This window comes from Macrosteles quadrilineatus, unplaced genomic scaffold (assembly GCF_028750875.1).
Source record: "Macrosteles quadrilineatus isolate MER2022 unplaced genomic scaffold, UCM_ALF_1.0 Scaffold_2__2_contigs__length_208266976, whole genome shotgun sequence".
NCBI lineage: Eukaryota > Metazoa > Arthropoda > Insecta > Hemiptera > Cicadellidae > Macrosteles > Macrosteles quadrilineatus.
Window position 1 is genome coordinate 197968694 of NW_026542595.1, and position 21187 is coordinate 197989880.

General features: G+C 29.6%; 1 protein-coding gene across 1 annotated transcript in view; it reads left to right on the forward strand.

Moving 5' to 3' along the window:
• Positions 1–21187, forward strand: part of LOC128986059 (protein O-mannosyl-transferase TMTC2) — a 273500-nt gene that overhangs the window by 232637 nt on the left and 19676 nt on the right. The window lies entirely within an intron of this gene.

Sequence of the window (21187 nt, forward strand, 5' to 3'; positions counted from 1 at the left end):
GAGACTGCAATACGAGTTCGGTAAACACATTATGAACGAGGGACGGACGATATTTTACGCCATACTACTTTAAGCTAGCTTTACGATAAAAAAATCCGTACAAATCCTTATATTTTTTTACAGACTAAAGGATTATCTTTTTTTCAAACATATTTTTATGTTTTAGTTTATATCCTCTCATTACCAAAATATGATCAGCTGATTCACGACCAAACAGTTTTGGAATCTTTTGAATGAAGTTTTTGAGATTGGTAAATAAAAAAATTGACATCCGTGGAAGTAAAAATACAAAATGTTTTATTTTACCCTTGGAATTTTACACATTTCTTCAGCTAATGCCATACATTTTATTCTAAAATACAATCAAATGAAACTAAGAAAAAATTTTGTATAAAACTACAAATAGTTTTGTAGTGGTGATGCAAAAATCTTTTCTACACTCTATTTCATGAGACACATAATTTTCTCTGGGCCTTTTCAACGTTTCGATAGCAAGAGTAAAGACAGTATTGTAGGCTAGTAAACGTACGATGTAAAAAAGTGCACTTTCTGTTAAATGGTTCATTTTACCAGTAGCACTAACGATTCGTGTAACACGCTAGTTTGTTTTGTAAATAAGAGAAGATGCATTTGTCTTTACATGCTGCGTGACGCTAAACACAGAGTTGTCGTTGGCGCATGAATAAATACCGACTTTGTTGCATGTAAAGTCAACTGAAAACTCTTTATCACAGCTTTTACAGGTTGGAAACCTTACAGAATATTTGTCCGAGCCAAATAGAATTACTGTATGAACAGTTATTATTGTGTTTGAAGGGCTTAAAGTAGTTTCAAATTCGAACAAACATGGGCTAGTTTCAGCATTGGTCCAAGTTTAAACTTAAATAGGGAATTTTTTGGGTAAGGTTGTAATAAGAGTATTGCTTATAGAGTAATTTTATAAAAGGAAGTAAGTAATTAGACAATACAGGTTCGTAAGTTAGGCATTTTTATTAGCATAAGAAATGCGAGGCCCTGTAAACCTTTAAGCTAAAAATCACTGGGATATGTTTTTTTTTTTGTTAGATATAAAATGTGTGGATTTTGTTTTATCATACAACAATTTAGAAATAATGGATTAAAAAGTATTTATTCATAATAGAAAAAATCTGTGACTAATATAATAATGTTACAAGACAAAACGTTTAAGTCTTCATAAAAAACTTTGCTAAACGTCACTCAAAATAATGCAGTTTAGAAATTACTTAAGCTTCAATTATAACTTTCTCAATCTTCTGAAGAACAACACTTCCAAAGTTTTCAACGATCATCCAAGAGTCGAAAGTTAATGAAAGGTTTACAACAGGGTGAAGAAAAGTGAAATAAACTTTTTGTCCGTCAGATGAGATGACTAAATTTACATCTTCTATTTTTCAAACTAATAAAACTTTTTTATTTAGTAGTATTGCGTTACAGTTATAAAGATATGTGGATAAACATGTTATACTTTACTAAATGACATAAAAACACAATGATGTTTAACAATTGTATAGTATTTTTCAATAAAACTTTTCAATACACGTTAATATATCCTAAGTCAGGTTTTTTATGGCTTTAAATTAAAATTAAATTTCCTACTTACATCTTCTAACAAAATATCAACAAAAGTGTAAGCTATTTAATTTTTGATTCTTAAGTAGTAAACTAATACTATATATCTGAAAATTTACTTTAAAAAAATCAGCCGGACTATATCTATACTTATTTAATATCTAAATATTTAGATGACATTACAATATAAGTACAAGAAAATGTATAATATTAAAGGGAGGGTTTCTATTATATAGGATTTTTTTTTATATCCTGAATCAATTACTTCAACTACCTAACTATTTTCATAATTTTTCTGTCGCAAGATAGATAATTTTAAAATAAAGGTCATTTCGAAACCAAAACTCTTTTTTTCCTAGATATTTTAATTTAACCACAACAAATCAAACGTTCTAATATTTTAAGTTTGTAACAATGCAATTAGGTTTATCCAACAACTAGTTTACTAACTGTATTGAAAACCTTGTAACATAATAAGCCACACATTAAATGTGTGCTACGGTCTTTAAGATATTTTCTTCCTTACCTATGATGCCTTAATAATTGACGTGCTGTTTAGACAAAAACATTCTCTCCCTAAACAGTTAAAAAAATGTTTAGGTCGTAAGTTGTTACCAACATTGATCGCTGGTATATTTGTTTACAATCATAATACAGCATTTTTTCCCTGTCTTAAAAGGAATTTTGGTTTCAGAATATGTTCTATTTCAAACTGTATCCCAAACGCTTGAACTTAATCAAGATGTGTCTTAATATAGTCTGCATGAGTATAAGTTTATGCTCTGAAAGTTAACTAGAATAGCTACGAATTTGTTTCGGAAATCTGACTCTAATTTGTATACGTCATAACTGGTTTACATGTTGGTGTTCATGTTCCTTTATGTTTAAATCTCTGTAGGTACACATAATGTTGGTTGGAAATAAATATATTAAAACAAGTACACTATACTCTAGAAAAACTGACAAAGCCCAAATAGCTTTCATTTGAATTTTTATTTATTCAACACCATAATTATCGCAGTAGTTTATGTTCATAAAAATATCTACTAAACAAGAAATCCTATAAAATATATTGATTTTTAGAATACAGTGCTGAGGAATATGGTCACTAATACAAAATAACGTAGGGAGGATAATAGGAAAGAACTGCGAGCTAGTAAGAACTATACAAATACAGATAGTGTGAGGCTGGCCAAAATCGAAAGGCTAAGGTTAAGCAGTTTAAGTGAGGACGATATAATACAATCAATCAATCGACAGAATTTTACATTAAGATGTACCACAATGTAGACTTGCAAGAATGAAAAAAAGTGGAAAAACCAAGTGCTTAAATAAATCTCCAGACTAGAGTCTAAATTATAAAAAGGATGTGTAAAAATAATGGAGGCGGATTGATTTTAAGTTTGTAAATAATATTGTTTTGTCTGAAGATTTAAACATTTTTACATTTAAATACCAGTTTAAACCACTACTTTGATACCGGTGCGTAGGCCAGGCTATAACTAGTTTAAATCCCGATTATTGATCTAGATTTTACACCTAAATAATGTCTGTTTACAGGTTAAAATAAATGCAAATGCATGTACTACTTAGAATTTCCCTAAATGGACCATAGTCTCAAACATTTGAAGCAGTTTAGCAACTTTCTGAGAATCGTTGATTCCCATGGGGAAGTCACAGGTCAGCAAACACGGACCTTTTACCAAAGTCAACATTTACGTAACACTGATCTCATGAGATTGTACCAACTGTACGGTTATTAACATTTGTCTCCTTCATTTAGATCATGTTCCATGTACACATTTTTCTAAAAGTAAAATTAAATTTCATTTGAAATGTCACCAAGATATTTTGCTATGGGACGTTTGAAAAGTGTAAACATAACAACATTTGTATGTTTCCAGTACTAATTGCCATATTAATTTGTTCTGTAGTTTTTAAGGATTAAAATACTTTTGTCAGCATTGTCATATATCCTTAGGTAATTGCAGTATGAAAAGGATATTCTAATTATAATTAACATCTTATAGATGTTAAAAAAAATTTATTTTACACTACCATATGGAAAAGTTCATACGAAATTTAAAAAAAGTTAATAAAACACGCAACAACATTTCTAATGTTGTTTTCTCTAAAGGAATTCTTTAAACTGCTGGTAAAGATGTTTTGTTTTGGTTGAATCTACATTAAGTGCAATCTATGTATTTCTTACTAACCAATGTAAGGACATATAGAATACAATGAACTTCAGTGCATTCCAATTTCAATATCATGACATAAATAGAAGCGGGAACGTATTTTAACGAATAAAATATTATTTAGTAGGCTCACCAGTTTTACCCTGCATTTTTACTCTTTAGAAAAAATTATTTTCGTGATTGAACTTGTCTGCTATAAAATATGTATTACATTCCATGGTGATTTGTAAACTTTTTCATTTACTATGCTTGGTAAATTGCCTTATTCTTAGTATTAATCATACCTTTTATTAAAAAATTATGAACAAAATTACATTATTTTTTTTTTGCTAAAAGTAACCTATAATGAAGCAAGAGTAGAGGTTTTGTTAATATGAATAGATTCTTTTCGAGTGTTTATAATATAACGGATTCAGGATAAAATGTTTAACATTGCAACATTTTTAACAGGAAAAACACGTCAGCAATGTCGATGCTTACCCTTATGTTTACAATTTCAATTTATTTCAAATCAAATATTTACAAGCCAAAGAGGCTTCATATGTGTTTGTGTTATAAAATACTGTGGAAATATTTTTCATTCTGTATCACATTCCACTTACGTCTATTACATGAATAACATTTATTTGGCTTTCTTAAGTTTTTTAGGTAAGCTAAAACCAATATATTTTCCTTGGATTATATCATTTAATCGTCCAACGATGGATATTAAGTATACTCTGACACAAACAAACTCATTAAATGTAGTATATGTTTTGCTAAACAGTATTAGGAAAGGATAGATAGAATGCTTTTCCTATGAAATGGGTAATTCCAGTGTACTCTAGGTAATGAAACCCATTGCTACAGCTATAACAATTACACTTTCTACCTTTACGCTACATGGTTATTGGTTAATGTACCATCCATTCTAGTCGATAATGCATTTCTGGTTTCAATTTTGTGTTTTAGAAAACGTAATTTTTCAGTTACTATTTCGATTTTTTTTTTAAGATAACAATTTAGTATTATGGGCATGAGGATTATCGTTGTTCGTTTAAACATATGATATTAAAGGAATCGTAGAAATCTGTATAAAGAATACAAATTGTATTTGTAAATTATTTGTTGCTTTTAGATTTGAAATTACAAACTTTTTTTAAGAAATGTATTTTTTTCGCTAATAATTCAAAGAACCATCAAGCTTATAGTTTCTATGTCATTCCCCTTTCTATGTTTCTTTTACACTTAAGTTATATTTTTATATTAAGTGTTGAATATTTATGTATTTATATTTTTAATTTATATTCGTTATATTAATATTGATTCCTTAGCCTATTTAATGTTGGCATTCAACTAAAAAAAAACATTATAAAGAGAGGATTGTTTTTGCATGTTTATTATTTAGCATTGGACGACCTTTTCCCTAGTAAAAACGTAAACATCCGCCCTAAACCTGACTTCAGTTTGTAAAATGTATTTATATATTTTTAAATAAAAAATATATTTTAAGTCTAATAAAATAAATAAATTATCTGGTCAGTTTAGGCACACGGCAATATTATTGTGAGGTTTGTTTAATCTACTTAGTTGCGGAATATGTTCTTATATTTTTTTAAACATATCTGTTAGTTTAGTATTTTTACACCATTTAGTAAAATTGTAACTGTTTGGTTAAATAAAACTTGAATATATTGTTGTACTTTTGTAGAAGTTAATGTTATATAATCACCTGGGAAATCTGAGGGCATACTTGGTTGGATATTTGTGTTCTTCTACAATAATTTACTTACATACTTACCCCATAAATTTCCCTATCTGTTATGAAATTAGAATTATTGAGTACCATTTAGCTTTAAAATTGTGGACATATCATTTTATATTTTCTTTATTTGTCAATTTCTATTTACTTTGTCTGTAGATTATAGTTTAGAGTAACACAAACCTTAAAAGAAATATACTACATTAAATATTTTCTCAAGAGCTGTCAATACTAGAAATGTGTACAATTAACAAACATTTTAGCTATATTGTTTCTATCTAAAAAACCGTAACGTTATTTTAGCTTTGGCTGCAATGCGTACGTAAAAACAAATGAGTTTTAACACCTGGCTAAGCACACAATACTTGCACGCAATATTTAACACGACAATCGGTAGCAAAGTGAGACCATTGCATTGTTATTGCTCGCCTATATATGAAAAAAATCTGGTTATTTTTTAAACAAAGAAGAAAATTTTTCAGAAAGTACAAGTTTCAAAACTGGAACTAGTAATTCACGATCATCAGCTTTAAAAGGTACTTTTTGTATAAACATTTTTCTACCTTGCACATTTCAATAAAATAAAATTTGTATTCTTAACATAGATTTTAGTGCTATACACACAACATCTTGTTGGCATATTCTTCATATTAATCCGTGTTATCTTTAAACAATTCCCTCCTGGCTTTCCATTAAGTAGACCTAAGTACAGACGAAGTGATAATAGTGTTCTTAAAATCCCTTAGTCCGTTTAGGAAATGATTTTGAAGTAAAAAGTACAAATCTTATTTTAAAGCAAACTTTTAAAAACCCCGTAGAATCTATAAAAGAGTGTTTCTTAACAAAATAAATATTTAAAATCCTTCAAGGATCAAGATTTTACTCAAACAAACGCTACAGATAATATATTTGTTTATAACGTTAAAATAACCTTCGAGGGAGGCTGGGGTGGTTTTCTCCGGGGAAGGTTTAATACAAAATAATCCCTTGAGCGAAGACTCGTTCGAGGGGAAGAGTGGAAAATGTCTGTTGACAGAGAGAAAATGGAGGGCCATCTTAGAGCTCTTGCCGCTGATTTTATTTATATTTTATCAAACTTCTTCTCAAATTGTCAAAGGTTATTGATATTTTGATAAAACTCATTATGTGCTTTAAAAGGTATTTAAGCATGTTGAAGTAATTAAGAACATTTGTGTTTGACGTCAAGACGTTTTTATCAATCTATATTTTCAAAAAAACTTAAAAAGTAATAATAATAAAATTTGGTTTTCTGAACTGCAAAATTATTTGCATCTTATGGTTTGATTAGATGTATGGTATTAGTATTAGTCCTCTTTATCTTATGATAAATCAACCTTATGATACCTGAAGTTACATAGCAAACATTATTTCAATTTATTTATTGAAGTGGGCATCATGTATATCTAAATTGATTAAGGCAATTGACACAGATTTTGACCTAATAGAAATACAAATTATAGAAAGACGATTTTGTACTTTTAGCCTATTATATAAATAATGTATATTCATAGTTCATCAATATGTAATAATAAATACATGTACCCCCGCTGCAGTAAACCTGCAGACTAAGCGAATTTCAACTTGTCTGATTACATTTTTACTAAAATATTTCCATAAATAAGAGATATTTATTCCCTATTTAAATAACATTAAATTTAACGAGTGCTATGGTTTGCTTCTACGGGGAAGTGGTTTTTGACCATATGTCAATAGTATAGGATGAAATAAATAAATTTGCCAAATTTTATCAATATATATCCATAAACAAGTAAACTACAACAATTTTCATTTTCTCCATAAGAATAACATGAGAATTTTAAATTGCACTATTTTTGAATTTTCTCCGTTACCGTGAGGCATACAACAGCGCTTCAATATACTACCCATTTTTACCCCATAAAACCCCCAATAAACCCCCGTTCCCATGCCGATTATGCTGGATTGCGAACTCAATCGAATAAACTTAGGTTTACACGTTTGTACCAAATTGCATCAAAATCAGATAATTTTTTCTCGAGTTATTCCGCTAACGGACACACACATATATATATGAATTTAAACGGATGGTGTTTTTGGCCTCTAGGGACCTCAAAATGAAAAATTAAAGAGATCCCGGAACCAGGTCTTACTATGAGTACTACGGTAATAGCTTATTCCCTATAAGGGAAATTCACTAAAACTTATAAAATAATCAACTGGCACTGCCAGTATTTCTTAAAACTACAGTATACATGCAATAACAAATACAGTTTTTTAAAAATAACTATTAACTTTATGTAACAAAAACAAACATAATAGAGAATATATTATTTTTAAAAACATAAATACTTCTACGAGTCAAACAAACAAATAAAATAAACGTTTGTTTCTTCGTTTAGGAATTATAAAACTCGTATCTTTTACCTCGCCCGTGTTTTTAAAGCGAAAAGCTCATATTATGTTTGCAGTGAAAAAATATTGCTGCGGAACAATCTGAGGGCAGTGTAAATGTACACTCAATAAAACAACATTCTGTGTTTGCTCAAAGACCACCTCACTCCTGTCCTGTTATTTCAAAGCTATCCTATACAGACCGATTCTTACTTCATGATTTACTCTGTCAGATTAACTGTGATAGTTTAACTCTTTACCCTAAGTAAAGTTAGCAGATAACGGTTCGACTAATTGGTATTTGATTTTAATAATGCTTTTAAATGAAGTTCCAGAGTATGTTTCTGTTTGTCAAATTTGAAATGTCGTGTTAAAAATTAAACAATAATCCGTGTTAAAATGGCTGTTGTAATGACGTTTTTATACTAATACTAGCTGTTACCTACGCTAGTAGTAGCTGTTACGGGATTCACCCCATTTGCCTGTATACTGAATATATGAATTATATCATACCTGAAATATTATAATACTCAATATCACAAACCTGAAAGTGTGTGTGTGTTTTGTTTGTTTGTTTGTACGTATGTTTGTCTAACTGTTTGTTTGTTTGACGTTCAATCACGCATTAACTTCTGGATGGATTAGGCTGAAATTTTGCATGATGATAGCTAACATTCCCGATTAACATACAGACCTATTTTGGGCTCCAACCCAGTAGCTCTGTAGTTCCCTGTGTTAACCTTATGAGTATTTATATTTAAAAGGAATTAACGAATTTAATCACCTATTTCAACTGTTTATGTTGTATTTATGATATGCAATAGCATTTATAAGTTATAAGGCTTACCAACGGGGTGCAGCACTATATTTTTTTCATATATGACAACTGCGAATTTGAATTAAATCAGTAACAAAAAGCTGTGATATTCAATGATAACTGTCTAAGTAGGATTCTTTACAGTTATTTAATGAATAATTTGTTTTAATGTACGAATGTTTAATAATATATTTTTATCTACATTTTGATGCAGTTTTATAGAATTCAAGCTGTGGTAGATGTGTTATACTATAGCATACCGTAAATTTAAAGAACCAAATTTTACCAAACTGTGTCCTCCCCTATTGCAAACGCAAAGCTTGGGTACAATTGCAATAAGCATTTTATACTTATACGCCCACACCTTACGAAGGGCGGGTAATCTGCTAGTATTAGATCAAATTAATATTTTATAGCAGTGCATTCTGTCGGCAACTCACAACTATCTTAATCGTACCATACTGACGACCAGTGGACACAGCTGTTTTAAAGAATAAATGTTTTCTTTAGTTACTGTGATCAATAATTTATTTAATTATTTTCCAGAAGTTGGTTTAATAGTATTCTTTACTGTAATTTGTTGTTTTTTAAATCTGTTGAAATGTTCAATGTGTTTAACATTTTACCTCTACTCTGGTAAGGATAGTATGATCATTTTATGGAATTTTTCAATGATGTATGGGGCAGCCCAAAAGTCAGATCAGAATAAAAACTACTTAGTTTTCCTTTTTAATGCTAAAGAATCAATGTGCCAAATGTCAGTCTCCTAGGTAAATGCGAGTAAGAAATTTGTGATTAGTGATGAGTGAGGCAGTCTGTCGATCAGTCAGTGAGGGCTTTGCCTTTTATTGGTATAGACATCATTTTATTAATTTAAAATTTGTTTATTATCGCGTTATGTATGATATATAATTTTTCTTCTGTAAAAAGTCTCATAAAGAAATGTGATAATCAAAATGGTATTTAAACTATAATTTAGGCTTAAAGTTCCAATCCTAAGTTTTTGCTCAGTAATGTATGTTAAAATGGGGAACACAGTTTGTATTTAACAGTAGAATTCGTTTTGGGCATACACTTTGACGAATTAAACACTCAATCATTATAAATTGAAATCTTAATGAATACTCAGTTTTGTGTGATATGTATTTTGGGTAAATAATTTTGCCAAATATACCAACCTAACTACTAGGAACACAAAATGCAAACATTTAAGCCAAATATTAAAGTACCAATAGTTATAGCACATTGACAAACGCATAATTGTTTCTAATTTGTACGAAAATCCGTGGGTTTTCCAAGGGATTGTCTTAAGAAGAATACAATGGATATTTCGGCAAAGTTCGGCTCAAATCGACTGTTTCCGTCAGGGTATCGATTACACCTTCAGCAGTGTATCCCTCTCTCCCGGCATACACGTTTACATGCAAACTGTAAATCCTGAGGGAATATTAGGGAACACGCTGTTTAAAATAATGCATGGAATAAAATCACTAGGCCTCCGAAATATTAAATGCGTTTAGGTTATTTGTCTGTGTATGGAATTATTGTCACATTTGTATGTGTTATATGGCAGTTTAATTGTTCGCAAATGAAATGTCACGAATGACAAACATATGATTTAAGTTTATTATATAAAAGTATTCATATGATAAGTAAACGATCATTTCTATAATGGTTACGTATCATAATGACAATTTTGTATGACTAAACAAGGTTTTTATCAAGAATGTTCACTAAATCACATTTAGTATTGTATGACATATTGTTCAAAATGTGATGTCGTAGAATTATTGGTGGTTAGGTTCATAATGATTTCATAAGCTTGGAAATGTGATATTTTAAAATTCCTTATCTGCGGATTCAAAAATTGACTACAGTTTTTGCTCCTTTGAGAACAAAGCATGAATGTATTGTACTGCATAAAAATATAAGTCACAGTTATCGAAAGATATACATTTCTCCCTAAAATGTTATATAATATATGTAATTGGTATTTTTATGTAAGCCATTTAATTTTAGCAATGAGTTATTTTTAATTTGTGTTTCAGGTAAAATTCCCACTACTATTCGGAAAAAAATATAAGGTAAAATACGCACGTTTTTAAAATTAAAAAGCAACACGGCCTGAATTTACGTCAACAGGTTATATAAAATAAACAATTTTCAGAACAAGAATACAAGTATAGTTTACAAAACCTTGTTTATGGATTTGCCATCAATATGGTTATAAATCGTAATGCTGTTTTAAATTTGGTTATTACTAATTAACTAAGGAAGAGTTAGACATAATAACTTCTAGGAAACCTCTTTAATTATAGTTTAAGGTTAAATGTAGATTAGTTTATATTTTATTAAATGTTCACATTAAATGAACTTGAAGTTTTATAAAAAAAAAAAAATAGGATCTTTTTGGTTTTTAAAGCCCCATAAGGAGTTGAGTAGTTACCTAATGGTTAAGTTTTTGTCGAGCCAGATTATAAGAGGAAGGTATAAAAATAAGAGGGAGGTAAGGGAAGGGTGTACAGTAATCCACTGACATTAAATAGAATAATCCTTTAGGCACATGACACTTGTCAAGGCAAGAAGAAACCCACAAGGGTGTTATTCTGAACTCCTACTCTCCTTCAGTAAAAAAAACTAAATTTTTTACATGCCTAGGATTTTTTGAAACAAAGTATTTATAATGTGTGTTTTCTTAAAGTTGATTAATATGCGGTAGAATGTTTAAAGTGCTTGGGATGAAATATCACAAACGTAACTGCAGCGTATTCTAAATCAGGTAGTTCACTGACAGAACGCAATCCAAAAGGAGTATTGATTTGTAAAAGCTTACTTCATGACTTGAGACGTTTTCCGCAATATAGTAACGCACATTGTTCACTTCGTGCGTTATTGAAATAAACCTCTATTCTTTTATCCCTCCTATTAACATATAACTAATGATATGAATATCCCTTGTAATGTAATGTTGTTTGTAATGTCTCTTTAAATATTTATTTTGCTTCTTCATGGATATAATATTTTGTATTGAGTATTTATTCTGTCCTTATAATTAGTATGATATGATTTATCTTGTAATGTTAGTCTGTAACTATTTATTCTGCTTGTTCATGCATGTATTATTTTGTAATGAAACGGGTCATTCAATGCAATCTGAAATCTTTTCTATTCTTTTTTATGTATTTTGTGCCATATGTAAATGCAATTCTTGTATTTATTTTTGCAAACCATCTTGTTTTGATATGTATTGTTTAATTACATTTTCCGTAGGAATAAATAAATAAAATATTATGATACGTTAGTTGGTAAAGTTTAATAAATGAAAAACTTGAATTTTATAAGAATTATTAGCATAATCATTGGTTGATTTTCTCTTCGTGGCATAAGAAGTAAATAACTACAATTATACAGAATATTAGATTTTGATATATTATTAAAGGCATGGAATTACATTTTGTACTATCGTATTGGTTTATCGTGTTTTTTTATGTACAGCAAACGCAATAAAGTAACACACAGTGTTAAAATGAGATTCTTAACTGAAAGAAACATTAATCAGAAATATTAAAATTTGTTCGATGGTGATTGTTGTTTTTGAATGATGTTTTAATGAGATATAAATATTCAGACGAAAAATGTATCACTACAGTAATATAAGAAAAGGGGTTGCATTTGAACAGCTTGTTTTCTGCCATCGATTTATACATTGGCGTTCTCTGCTATAGATATGCAGTCAAGTTTTCAAATTTTATATAATAACACTTTATTTGATATCCTTGAATCACAATTTATATTTAATGGTTTATTGAACATACTGATAACAATTAATCCAGAAAGAATCACCAATTATATTTTCAAAGTAATAATTTTTCCAATGGTTTCACTAAGTAACCCCTTAACAGGGTTGCAGTAGGGGGTGGTTTTTAAAAATAGTAACCCCTGTTGAGTGAGATCAGTGACGCAACCCCAAGATCTCACTACCAGCGATTCGGTCTCCTATGACATTCAAACTTTTGAATGTTTGAAATTGGAGCTTTTTCTTATAAGTCAAATTTTGGAGTACCTGTCATTTTGGCTAGGGGTAGGAAATCCACCTCAGATTTGCGTCATTGCATTTCTCTTGATTAAAACCTTAAATGAGGGGACAAACAATTTTTTTTATCTAAAAGTCACCCCCTACCCATAGCCTGTTAGGGGGTGTTAAAGAATATTTTTAATGCAAAAGATCGTGGAACCTTTGTTATGAATCAATGCCACAAACAGAATATATCCATTTTTAAGGTTTGCAAAAACAGATGTGTGACCATACTTAATTTATTAATTTTTACACTGTATATTAATTTCAAGAGAAAATGACCTTAACTTTAATTTAAAACTTCATTGTCGAAAATTCAAACCATACTTTGAATTAACGGTCTATTTAAAGAAAAACAGTATTAAAATTTTATTTTGTTAATTCAACTTACATTTAAAACACTTCCTAACCCTAAAGTAAGGAATTGCACCAGACTTATTGAAAATTGATCCACGAAAGGGGAACATATTGAATAAATATCACTGCAAATCGCCAGGCAGCCTACCTTCCCGATATCAATCTCTCTTTCAAATACTTCGCTGGTGTGAAGTGTAAATTTTTTTTTACTGGTACTCGAAGTACACAGGAGTATGATACATTTAAAAATAATTAACAACATAATGAAAGTAAATATTATCCAAAATAATATTTTAAATCCTAAAATGTAGAAACAATGTCATAGCTTTTGTTACCTAAATAATACGTCTTAAAATGATTATATATCTTACAATACCATAAGTTTTCTCATTTATTACTAATTCTTAGAAAAGTATGTTTTAAACGCTATATATAATATTTACCCCCAAATTAAAATTTGGTTGTGTGATTTTTAACTCGTTGTTACAAGGTTAAGTTTATGATGGATAAATATAATTGATGCAAATAACTACATTTTCCGTAGAAAAATCCGAGAGCTTTCGCTTAACAAATTTCTTTTAATAACTTTTATACGTTAGAAGAAATTTTACTAAATCAGTTTATAAATAGGAACACGTCAAATAATTCTTCTATATAGTTGGTTAATCCTACCATTAATATTTTTTAGCTACTCAAATAGTGATTTCAATTGTTTAGCAAAGCAACAATACAAATTTCATGCAACGAATACCTTTAGAATGAAGTTTTAAAGACGAAATAATTGATTTGTATTTTTATTACGTTTACTTAGTTTTAGTTGAACAATACTACCAACAAAACACAGCTGTAATTGTATGTATATTCTGTACTGTTTTCGTATTTTAAACAATCAAATTGATCATGAATGGATAACCAAAGAATAACTAATTTGGTTGGACTATTACACCTCTGTTGGCAATAGCCTCTCTCCAGTCCCACCAGAATCACGCAAACCACAGTTCGGGTAATGTGTGACATTAAACGTACATTGGGGTCTAACTAGAGGCTAGCTCGAGTTCCATTTCGCTTTTCAAAATGACATGTGATTTTCAACACGATCATGTTCTATTTCCAGTGCGTTCTAGATTACTTTTACATAAGCATTTGGTTTCTGCACTCACATATAGGTCTAGTTTTGGTTTATTTCGTCCTATGACGTTAGGCACGAGCCCAGGATGGCTTTTTCATATTACTTCAGGCTAGACATACGGGTTGCGGCATTATCACTTCGATAAAATCCGTTGTTGGTTCAGTAGGAATTGAACCCGGGATCTCAGGGAACAAAGTCTTGTGCTCTAACTACAAGAAAAGCTCGCTTCCTACCCCTACATATAGTAGATTATATAAGAAGCTTTTTTCAAAAGATTTTTTTGGCCATAACACCATAACACGCCATAACACCAAAATAAAGTTTATAGTCAACTTATCCTTCCAAATAATGGTTTAAACCCATTAAACCCATTTATCACATAACCTATCATTGCGTATACAGGATAAAAAATCTGAATTATTAGAATATCAATTTTAAAGTATTTAAATGTGTTGTGTATGGTTGGGCTGGGTTAGTTAAGGTTTTTTGTTTGGGATTATACCAAAATATATTAAAATAACAATCAAAAGTCCAAACAAGTTCTTAGGAAAAATTTTAAATTGTAAATATGGCTAGACTAGAATATTTAGTTTATTAGATAAGTGAATATCAAACAATGAAACAAAAGTATTAACAATTTGTAAACAACTTTTTTACTATTATTTACCAGTAGTCCCATCGGGAATTATATAAAATGACTAGGCAAGGTATATTAGTCAAAGCTTTATTAATTACTTTGTATGGTATAAGCAATTTGTTTAGAGAGCCTAGTCATTCTACAAGATTCCAGAATATATACTTTGCCATATTGTGTCTGGACTACAATGTGCTTTTTTATAACTATATCTCAAATAACACGTTTATTTAAGATGTTTACAGACTCTTGTAAACCATCCCAATTGTTGTTGAAAAAAAATATTTGAGGCAATAATATTTGTAGAGACCCAAACTTAAGCAAACGAATGCGTTGATTTATTAAAAGCAATGGCTCAAAATATCCCTGGTTTCCCCGCATTTGTGGAGACCCCGTATATAGGATCTAAAAAAATTAAAACCATACATATAAAATTCTCTAAGTATAGCTCCTATGCATCAGGGCAGCTGTTTCTGATAAACTAAAAAAACTGCCAGAGTATTTATCAATACACTTTATTTCTGTATATTTCAGCTTTAATTGATTCAATTCTTGGAGAATATTGACTCTAAAATTCTTTGGTGACAGGTTTTGACAGTAAGGGTGTTAACCGTTTGTAAAGAGAAGTAAATTTAAAGTAGCTTTTATTATAAATATTTGGTTACTGTCACTCCATAAGTTTATACTAACATTAGAATCAGTATTTATAAAAGTTATAACGAGTTTAAAATGTGTAATAGATTTGATTTATAATAATCTTGTTTGATGAAAACCAGCTAACAAAGGTTATCAAAACCCTTAACTGACTTTTTGATCACTTAAATTTTTGGTCACTCTTAGGGTAAAGCTTACAACCTGTAATTACTAAAATATGTATATAATTAAGTAATTTACAAGAAAAGGTATTTTTCATTAGCTAAAAAATTAAATAATACTAAACAAAGGATTGAAATGAGTTAGCAATAATATTAATCATACAGTAAAAGTTAAAGGAACAGGAAAAGATGGGCACTTTGGAAAACGTCAATAGTCTAAATCTCTCTACACGCATAAGTGTGTAAGAGCTATCACTAAAATGGATGATATGCTGGGTATAATTTATCAAACGTTATACTGTATCTTAAAAGACTTTTCTACCAAGTCGTAAGTTACGTTCGCATGAACAGTTTGAAAAAAAAACAACTTAGTTTAAATCCATTGTTTAATGTTATTTTATTTTTCTATAGCTGATAAAAAGTCATTTTCCTTGCAAATTACTCAATTACATAGATATTTTAGTAATTGCAATTGTAAACTTTACCTAAGAGTGACGAAAAATCTAGTTTTCTTTCAGTATAATTATATTTTTAATATTTTTTAAACATAAAAAAGATTACTTACTATGTCATTGCTTGAAAGTCATTTATAGTGTGATGTATGTGACATCAGAAATCTATATAAACAACAACTTGAATACCTTAACTTTTTAGAAGAAAAAAAATTAAATGCAATAATTTTGCATGCAAGTTATTCATAATAAAATAAGTTTAGTCTAAATTAAATAAATAATACTTCAAATGCCTTAAGCTGCTCAAAGTAATTAGTAATTGTAGGCTTGTCACCTCATCATTAGCCCCCTTTGCTCTTAAGCCACAACTAATCCTTAATTAACGGTGCTGCCAATGTGGATAGGGATACTCAGTTGATTAGAATTATCTATTGATTATGTATAGAATATAGGTTTACGTCTCTGGAACGTAAAATGTTATAAAATTACTATTAAGTTTATGTGAGTAAAATGTACTTGTTACATTATTTTATGGAACACTCCATCAAGTGTTGTGTTCAATAAATGTACATCTTTTTATAGACTAATTTTGGCCAATTGAGCCATTTTATCCCAGTTTTATATCAGGTTAACAAGATAGTTCTTTCGCCAGGATTGAACACCCAACCTATTTCAAAGGCGTGCACTTTTTTCACACAACAAACAAAAAAGCTCTAATTCTTAGTACCACTGATAAATAAATAATAATTAATAATACATAATAAACATAGCCTATATTAGACTAATGCTGAAACTATTGCTTAAACAACTATATGATTAAAATAGTGGAACAAAGAAATTAACAGTAAAACGTAAATGTTTTACACTCACCGTAAACAATTAAACATTTCAAAAGTGTCGGTTAAAGCATGATAAATATGTGTTTAGAGAGGCGTTTCAAAAGGAAGATAGATAGAGAAGGATGAAACGTATTGCATCATTACAGTTAGTGTTGTAATGTTGCTGAACATGGACTACAGCTCCCTTGACTGTCAAAACAATCCCTCTGAATACTGCAACTTGTCACTGCAGACATTATGTGATGTACAAGTGGAATATAGGACTGAAACGTATTGCATCATTACAGTTAGTGTTGTAATGTTGCTGAACATGGACTACAGCTCCGTTGACTGTCAAAACAATCCTTCTGAATACTGCAACTTGTCACTGCAGACATTATGTGCTGTACAAGTGGAATATAGGGATGAAACGTATTGCATCATTACAGTTAGTGTTGTAATGTTGCTGAACATGGACTACAGCTCCCTTGACTGTAAAAACAATCCGTCTGAATACTGCAACTTGCCACTGCAGACATTATGTGCTGTACAAGTGAGATATAGGACTGAAAATCATTTCGGCTCTACTTAATGTTATAAATAGTACACATAAACCATATGGATGTAATATTATTGTTTAAAAATATGTATACATTTATTGATACAAAATGAGGACAATGATAAATATTAAGAAATGCAATTATGTTTTAGGTTTAATACATATTTGATGAAACATTAACCTACATACGGCAGCTATATGTGGTAGTAGTTTAATTGTAAAAAAATTCCACATATCCTGCCAACTCCTTCGAAATATGTATAACAGTTGTAAAAGTCAACTCGAGTTTGCTTGATCAGCTGTCATCAGGGCCCCCAGTGCTTTATAATTTGTTCAAAAATTGTTATAGCTATACTTTTAATGTGACCAGTAGATACATTTATCATAAGGGGATATACTATATTGGATCCCGAACCGTCTTTGAATAAAGAAGCTGATCATTTTTTTTTTTTTATTTAGCATACAACAAGATTTTATGTAAAGTGTAGAGGACATTTACCCACTTAAACAAATAACTTGGTCACTAAACATATTGTTTGCATTGTTGTTTAAAGTTGTATTGCAGACTTTCTGCATCACAAAAATAAAATACATTACACAACACATTTTTTGGGTTCGCATTTTTGACGACAATTACCATCATTTTCTACAAAACCTGAGGTATTTTACCATTAACTCGTTTCCACTTCAATGATATAAACAATTCAACTATTGGTTATATAGACGGTTAAATTTATTCACTTCATTTTTAATCATCCTGTGTTAGAACTGTAAACTCGTTAAAAAATTGTACACTTATGTATAGTAGAAACCGTTCCTCTATTGCATAAGTATTGGATTAAGCGTTTTGAACCGATTTCAAATGGAAATTGAATAGAGAGTACCGTAAATTGAATAGTCATTAAACATTGTTGTATAAAAGCTCGCTGCACTGCGTTACAACGACAACGGCTCGTTTAATTCCATTAAAAGTGATTCCATGTAAGCTCCCTTGACAATTGTCCCAGCTAAAACTATCCTCTTACACGTTTTGCAGGGTTTGAACATCATTCATGGAAATAAATTGTGCCCTAATCTTTCCTATAACATTTAAACTTTCATTTGTTATAATTACGTCTCTGAAAATCTCAATATTTTTTTCGCGAACGAGGCGCAAAATATTTATTTAGATCAAGTAAGCAATAAACTGTCTAGGTGGTGCAAGAGTTACATGTAAGTTAAACAGATATATCACGCTGTAAATCCTCATTACAAGTAACAACAGACACAACACTGTGATATATGAGGCTGGGTTTCACGAGGCACAAAATATATTTGTAACACAGTATGATGATGAACAATATCTTTGTGAGATTACTGCAATTGGTTTATCATTTAAATGCCTTAGTTTTAAATTGGACAATGGTAACTTAATTGTAATATTCATGTAGGAAACTAAGATTTAAACGTTCAAAAGTTGAAATTGTTCATGTAAAATAAAATATTATTTTCAACATCTCTGATTATAACGAATGTTACAAACTAAACCTGTAGGAGTTAGATTCCAAGGTCGAACATACCTCAATTAGAAACCTCCTATCTGATTATGTTTTATGATAACCCAATACTTTTTTTTCATTTTATTCTGGACCAGATTGCAGAACATTATTTTATAGTATATATAAATAAAAATAGATTAGTTCCTGAATATATATTAGATAAATAGAAAAATAGCTTACTTAAGTTTTACCTTATACGCTATACTCAAGTAGACTAATCTATGCATAATCTTAATATTGTGCATGCCTAAAAGTAATAATCTTGTAATCACAATCTGTTGATTAATAAATCTTGCATTTATTTCAAATCGTAGGCTACAATTTTGAATATAAAATAAGTTGGGAAGTCTAAATGAAAGCCACAAGTTTATGTCAACATTCTCCTTTACTTAAGAGAATCGGGCAGATACATGTATTGGAATAACATAGTATTTATACATAGAAGTTAAACGTTAAAAAATATCACACAATATTACAACCAGGGATTTAGAAACTGTTTACGATCTACAATACATGATTCCAATTTACACTGTTTCAAATAAGGCTGTAACGTACGTCATAAATTTTAACGTTATTGCCTTTAGCGTGGATAAGGGGTTGTTATTATATTGCGATATCTTCAATGAATGGCCAAGGGTTATATTTTTTAAATTAATAAAAATTTCAATTTTAAAAACAGTAATGCTAGAATATTAGTATAAGTTATGTGGTACAGCAGTGTTTATTCACACCAAAACATTTTTAATTTGATTTAGACTCAAAAGTCAAAATAATTACCGGTAATATTTTTGTTGTAGTTGAAACCTTTCTTGGGCTCTGCGAGCATGTACAATTAATAGCACCTCTAAATACATCATATAACTGTCAAGAGTATCAATGTTTATGTTTATCGTTTATTATTTATTAAAGTATTTAACTGGTTGAATTTAATTAAAGTAATACAGTATATGTGATTAATATTCTATTATGAAAAACATTCAAAGCTAAATATTTCCAAAAAAATGCATATACAAAGCAAAGAAATATTAATTATTATAACGAAAAAGTGTTGTGACGGGCTTAGAAATCAAAATGGCTAATATATCACTATTTGTAAGAAAAATAATTAATAAAACCCACTTTACTTACTGCTCTATCAAAATATAAAATTTCTTTTACTGAAATGAAATATTTTTATATTTATTTTGGAAAGTTCGGTTCAAGAAATTGTGCCCTCAAGCATCTAATATCAACATCAGTATTTACTCAACTTTCCTCAGACGAAATTGAGTTTCTTTGTGATAATCCAATAATATAGTAAATATTGAAATTGAAGAGAGGCTTTGAGTTGGTCTTGAAAAAAGTTTATTTAAATAAAAAGGGAAGTAGATTTGTTTACGAGAAATAATATTTAAATAATTGAAATAATTCTTTGTAAATTAAATCAACTCTAAAGTATCAATGTTTCCCTGAAAAAGATGTATTGTATTTATTGATACAAATGATAAATCATGTTTAGGAGTAGTACTACCTGTGACTTATTCTTCGCACCAGGATCATGTAATTAACTTATCATAACACACTGCTTAACTGTTTAATTGTAAACGTATGTGGGTTATGTGTGCATTTTATGGTTTATTTATTTGCTTACCGGTTTTGATCGTAGCCTACCAGATCCGTGGTTGTGGTTGGTGTGGAAACAAACTGTGAAATGAGCTGATTATCAATCGGAAAATAATCCAATCCCGCTCTAGGGCGTAAATGAGCTATTTTATGCATTGTTTACAGGTTTGGCAAAGTATTAATATACATACAGTGGTAGTAAAAAGACCCACATTAAACTCAAATACTAGGTATTTTATTTAGGAAATAGTAATTTTAGACTAGGATATTTAATATTTCATATTTCGAATAAATTAATGAAAAATATTGTTTTATTACATTTTATGATGGAAGAGGTTTTGGTCTTAGTATTATTACTCAATTTTATGGTAAAAGTTTCACAAAAAGCTATACAACAACATATTATAACTTCAATTATTTATTAAAAGTATGTCAGTAGACGCTTATATTGTGATAAATTGGCAATTTCAG